This window comes from Symphalangus syndactylus, chromosome 9 (genome assembly GCF_028878055.3).
Source record: "Symphalangus syndactylus isolate Jambi chromosome 9, NHGRI_mSymSyn1-v2.1_pri, whole genome shotgun sequence".
Lineage (NCBI taxonomy): Eukaryota > Metazoa > Chordata > Mammalia > Primates > Hylobatidae > Symphalangus > Symphalangus syndactylus.
In genome coordinates this window covers 75,020,995-75,026,374 of record NC_072431.2, presented here as the reverse complement: position 1 = coordinate 75,026,374, position 5,380 = coordinate 75,020,995, and the positions used below count along the sequence as shown (strand labels likewise).

Sequence of the window (5,380 nt, the reverse complement as noted above, 5' to 3'; positions counted from 1 at the left end):
AGCCAAATATAATTTTTCTGTCACAATGTAATCATTTTCCAGCACATTCTTTTTCTTACCGAGACACCCTCTTAGTATTTAACAATCTGTTATTTACCGAAGTACAATTTTTACAAATTCAATTATTCATATTTCTTTAAAATGCTTTTCTGTGACCAACTTTCCATTACAAACATAAAACGATGACAGGTTTACCACTGCTAAATTTTAAGAGTAAATTATATAGAAAACTAGATTCATAATGAGAAAAATAATTTCACACGTGAGCACTTCACCTTGATGTCACAATCACGGTCTTCCTTAGCAATGTAGGCTGTAAATCATCGATTGCCTGTTTGCCGGAAAGCCTTTAGAGCAAAAATATACAACAAAAATGAGTGTGTTCATTTCTTTAAAAAAGTAATTTGCAGGTCCATACCTGAGTGTCACCTCCAAAAAAACAGAAATAGAAACAAATCTGGTGAGAGGCCAGCTATCTGTATATTAATGTTGCTTAAGAAAATTAAAATTTGGCCTCTGTTGTAGATTTTAGTTACTTATTTCTATTTCCACCTCTCCCAACCTATGAAATAGTCAATAAAGACCCAGGCGTAGTTCCGAAACAAATCATGGCAGCCAATACACTGGCATAGTCCTGAGAATAATTTGTCTTCACAAATTGTATGTCCTACAGACTGAGCTGAAAATCCAATTAATTGCTGACATAATTTTTAATACCTAAACTGGAACAAACCTGATAATCTAAAACAAGGTAGAAAAATACAGTGTCTTCTCTTCTTCATTTATGTCTGGTTCAAAGACTAATCAGTGTCACTCAAAAATGGCAGCCTGGGTTCTTCAGCATGGAAATCACTTAAGAAGGCCTCAGTGCGGGCCAGGCGCGGTGGCTCACGCCTGTAATCCCAACACTTTGGGAGGCCAAGACGGGTGGATCACGAGGTCAGGAGATCGAGATAACCCCCGTCTCTACTAAAAATACAAAAAAATTTGCCGGGCGTACTCGGGAGGCTGAGGCAAGAGAATGGCGTGAACCAGAGAGGCGGAGCTTGCAATGAGCGGACCTTGCAGTGAGCCGAGATCGCACCACCTCACTCTAGCCTGGGCGACAGAGTGAAACAACGTTTGAAAAAAAAAAAAAAAGAACGGCCTCAGTGCTTACCTTTACCCTAAAACACTACAAGGAGTCCCTTGAAACAATTTAAATACTTGAAAGCTAAATATATGAAAGTCAGAGGAGAAATGTCTATGTTGTTATTAAAAATATTCTTTTCAGAAATATTGAAACATTAAAAATTATAAAATCCTAGTATTTTCCCTATATAGGTCCTGTCCTATTCAGGTTCACATAAACTAGCAAGCCCTTAACAACCTTTATAGGCACTCAGATACCTAAAGAGAGAGACTGCTGAAAAAACACAGTCCTGGTAGTTGTACAGCTCTATGTCCCTTACTACTATTAAGTACTATCTAAATATCTTCCTTCCTTTTAGATTCCTCTTCTGCAAGATTCTATGGCAGTCTCCAACCTTTAAATCTTCAGCCAATGGAAGCACAAATTCTTAAAAGCATGGGCTCAAATAACCGAGAGTAGGAGCTATTTCCTTGCTCCTGGAAAACAAGCTAAATGGAGTCTGTCATCTGTCCCCAGCAGGTAACAGATTCAACTACCCAACTGAAGCTCCATGACTGATTTGACAGCCAATCCTACCCCTGCCTTAGTCTGCATGGACATGGGAAAAAGTCAGTAGACTGGAAAAAGAAATAGAAGTGAGGGGACACTTGCCCTGGGCCATAGATCTGTCAAGTTCAGCAAACTCTAGTCCCCTAGTACTTGAGGGGCTCTGAGCCACTCCTCTGTAAGTTGCAATGAAAGCAGATGATACGACAGTCCTATCTGCTGTGCAGACTCTTCCCAGTGACTCAAATTCTTTTACCATCATTCAATAGAAACTCTGAAGTTTGTCAGCTGCTCCAATTAAACAACCAAAAAAGCAGCCACTCGTTTGCTACTCCCTTGAACCTCTTATTTTAATATGCCTTTCTAGATAACTCCCAACATCCTGTGCCCTTTCTTTCTAAAATCTGTCAAACTTGTCATAAACCCCAATATTCTGACCTCTTTTCTAAAATCCTTATTCCTACCTAACTCAGTGTTCTCTTCAAACTAAGCCTTCCCCTACTCCTTTCATTCCTATCCTCTTCCATTGGGTTCATCAGTTGATTCCATTCTTTTCCTCTTTCACAGTGTTCACTACTCCCACCTTCCTTTTCTATTATTAAAATGCACACTGACAGGATGATGAAGAAGGGAGAGGACTGGGCTTTCAAAGGAGTTCAAATCTCATTTCCACCACTTCCTGTATCCAAATAAGTCACTTTAACCTCCTTAAGTTTCAGGTTCTCCATCTGAATAACCACTTGACCAGAATGTTAAACATAGGTTTAAGTACTAGAGGTTATTTTGATTAGCCACTAAGATTCCTTAAAATCCTGAAATTCTATGTGCTTTTGATTCTGTCTACAGAAAAAAAAAAAAAGGAACACTTAGCTGGCAGAAATGGAGAAAATAATAGAACAAAAGACACCCCAAGAAAAGTGAAGAAGAAAGTTAAAAACTCAAGAGAAGATTATAAAAACTCATGGAAGAAGAAAAAGTCTCTAGGGAAAAAAGCTTCATGAACTAAGCAGAGTAAACTAATGGGAAAACTAAACCGGGAAGTCTAAGTACAGAAATCACCTAGACATAGCCTCTAAATAGACGATAAATATAATTAACATGACACAGATATGTAAATATGGATATGTAACATAACATGGATATGTAGATATCTTTCGCTTAAACTAAAATAATTCTTACAATAAGTCTCTAAAACTTGCCTGGTCTTGCTTATGTAAAACCTATGGTTCTGTGGCCATAGCTAAATGAGATCTGCCCTAAAATCTTTGATGGTAAAAACAAGTTGCTGGTTAGCACTGAAATTGCCAAAAATATATAGGACAAACCCTTGGACTAATCAGACTTCTAAAGAAAAGTGTAAATCAGAGTTAATATATAACTAAATGTGACTTTCTGAATTAATCTGATTTGGACGTGTACCTTGATCCCAGAGATGTACAGGTCTCTATCAGGTCTCTACTCTTGTTCTATCAGTCAGCTATTTGTTAATTATAGGATTAGGGGCCAATTAACCTCTCTGAACCACAGTTGCCTGATTAGTAAAAAGTAGGTTGTAATTGCACAGACACTTTGCAAAGCTGTTGTGATGACTATATGGAATGAGTTAGGCACATAATATGATGTGTCATTTTGAGTGCACAACAGGGTGCAACAATCAACAGATGTTCTTTTCCTTCTATTCCCTTAGTTAACAGATAAATATTTAAAATCTGTAAATCCTACCTGATTACAGAGTCTTCAGAACTCCCATCCACTGTTAAAGAAAAAAGTAAAATACCTTTTAAATCAACAATAGAAACACATAGAATACTTAAAGCATAAAAGTGCCTGGTAGGCTGAGGCTGAAGGATCGCTTGAGGAGCCCCGAAGTTTGAGAACGGGCTGGACAACAGAGCAAAACTCTACCTTTATTTTTAAAAAACCATGCACACTTTTCTGCATGCTGTAGACTTTGTTTTTTAAAAAGGCATAAGACTGATGCTTTGTTACAAAGTATTCCTTTGGGACCGTATCTGGAGATTATATTAGAATATTAATTACACCATTGGTAGGAAATTAACGCATTAATAACTCTTACTGCCCCTCCTTTGCATCTATGAAATGCAAGGAAGAATGAGAATTATCAAAATGTGGTCCTTAAAAGGAACTGCTGTGTACAATTATAATCCTAAATGAACCCTATCAGTCTCACTGGTATCAATAACAAAATCTGCATCATAAGCTAACAGTGTCAAACGTAGCATGATTTCTGGACTAATGGACTAGGAGCAGTTAGAACAGCATGCACAGTAACACCCCCTTACCCATTTTATGTGTGGAGAAAAAAATGACCACAATGAATTTTTTCTCTGCTCTCAAAGTACAACAACAATAACAAACACAGAAGACTTCTGTGACCAAATGAGGGGAAGACTTTTCTGCACCAATAAGCAATCAATCAATTCTGCAGCAGACACCAGCTGGGGGTCCTCTAAATCAATTCCTCACAAGCTGAGGGTGCAGTCCCCAAGGCTTCCCCCTCCCCTCACCAGTCACAATTCTGGGCCTCCAGAATGCCTAACTTCAAGCTATGGTTCCCATGACCTCTCCTTGGGTTTCAGTAATTTGCTAGAGCGGCTCACAGATCTTAGAGAAGCAAAAAAATTTGCATTTCCTAGCTATTACAAAGAATGTTACCAAAAATACAGATAAAGAGTTGCACAGGGCCAGGTTTGGGGAAGGGGTGTAGAGTTTCATAACCTTAGAGGGTGCACCACCCTCCAGAAACCTCCATTTATTCAGGTATCTGGAAGCTCCCTGTACCCAATCCTCTTGGGTTTGTATGGAAGCTTCATTACATAGGAATGGCTGATTAAATCACTGGTCATCAGTGATCAGCTTAATCTTCAGCTCCTCTCCCCTCCCAGGAGGCTGGAAGTTCCAATCCTCTAATCGTGCCTTAATCTTTCTGGTGACTAGCCCCTATCCTGAAGCTGCTTAGCCGTCAGTCAATCATTAGCACACAAAAACACATCACTTTGGAGATTCTAAGGATTTTAGGAGTTGTATGCCATGAAATGGAATTGTTAAAGCGAACTAAATATGACCTAAGAAGGACTCCTTACTTCTGTATTTGAGTCCTTGTGGATGAACTGGAACCTAGCTTAATACGTAGACAAGATTAAAAACCTAATTTAGGAGTCTTGGCCAATCCCAGCAGCCAGACCTTAACCATTCATACACCGCTGAGTGTTCAAACGGTGTTCAAACAAGGCAAACACCAACCTGTAACCAATCCAGCTGTTCTGTACCTCACTTCCGATTTCTGGACATCATTTCCTCTTTTTTTTTTTTTTTTTTTTTGGCCTATAAATCTTCTTCTACCATGTGACTGTGCTGGAGTCTCTGTGAATCTGCCGTGATTCTGGGGGCTGCCCGATTCACGAATTGTTCATTGTTCAATTAAATTCCTTTAAATTTAATTCAGCTGAAGTTTTTCTTTTAACAGAGTTGAAGGCCAAATATGTATTTCACAGTATCACATCTGTGGTTTTGCTTTCTGTGGTTTCAGTTACCCACAGTCACTCATGATCCATAAATATTAAATGAAAATTTGGAAATAATAAGTTGTAAGTTGCATGCCGTTCTGAGTAGTGTAAAATCTTCGGCCATCTCAATCCATCCCAGCCAGGGCATGAAACATCATTCTGTCTAGTGTATCTA

At 38.7% G+C, this 5,380-nt stretch overlaps 1 long non-coding RNA gene across 1 annotated transcript; it reads right to left on the bottom strand.

Annotated features, from left to right (window-relative positions):
• Nucleotides 1-306: 306 nt before the first annotated feature.
• Nucleotides 307-5,132, bottom strand: LOC134731373 (uncharacterized). Its single transcript, XR_010113596.1, has 3 exons — nucleotides 4,943-5,132; nucleotides 3,401-3,431; nucleotides 307-347 (listed from the first exon to the last, which is right to left on the bottom strand). It is a non-coding gene; the product is annotated as an uncharacterized lncRNA (long non-coding RNA).
• Nucleotides 5,133-5,380: the final 248 nt, after the last annotated feature.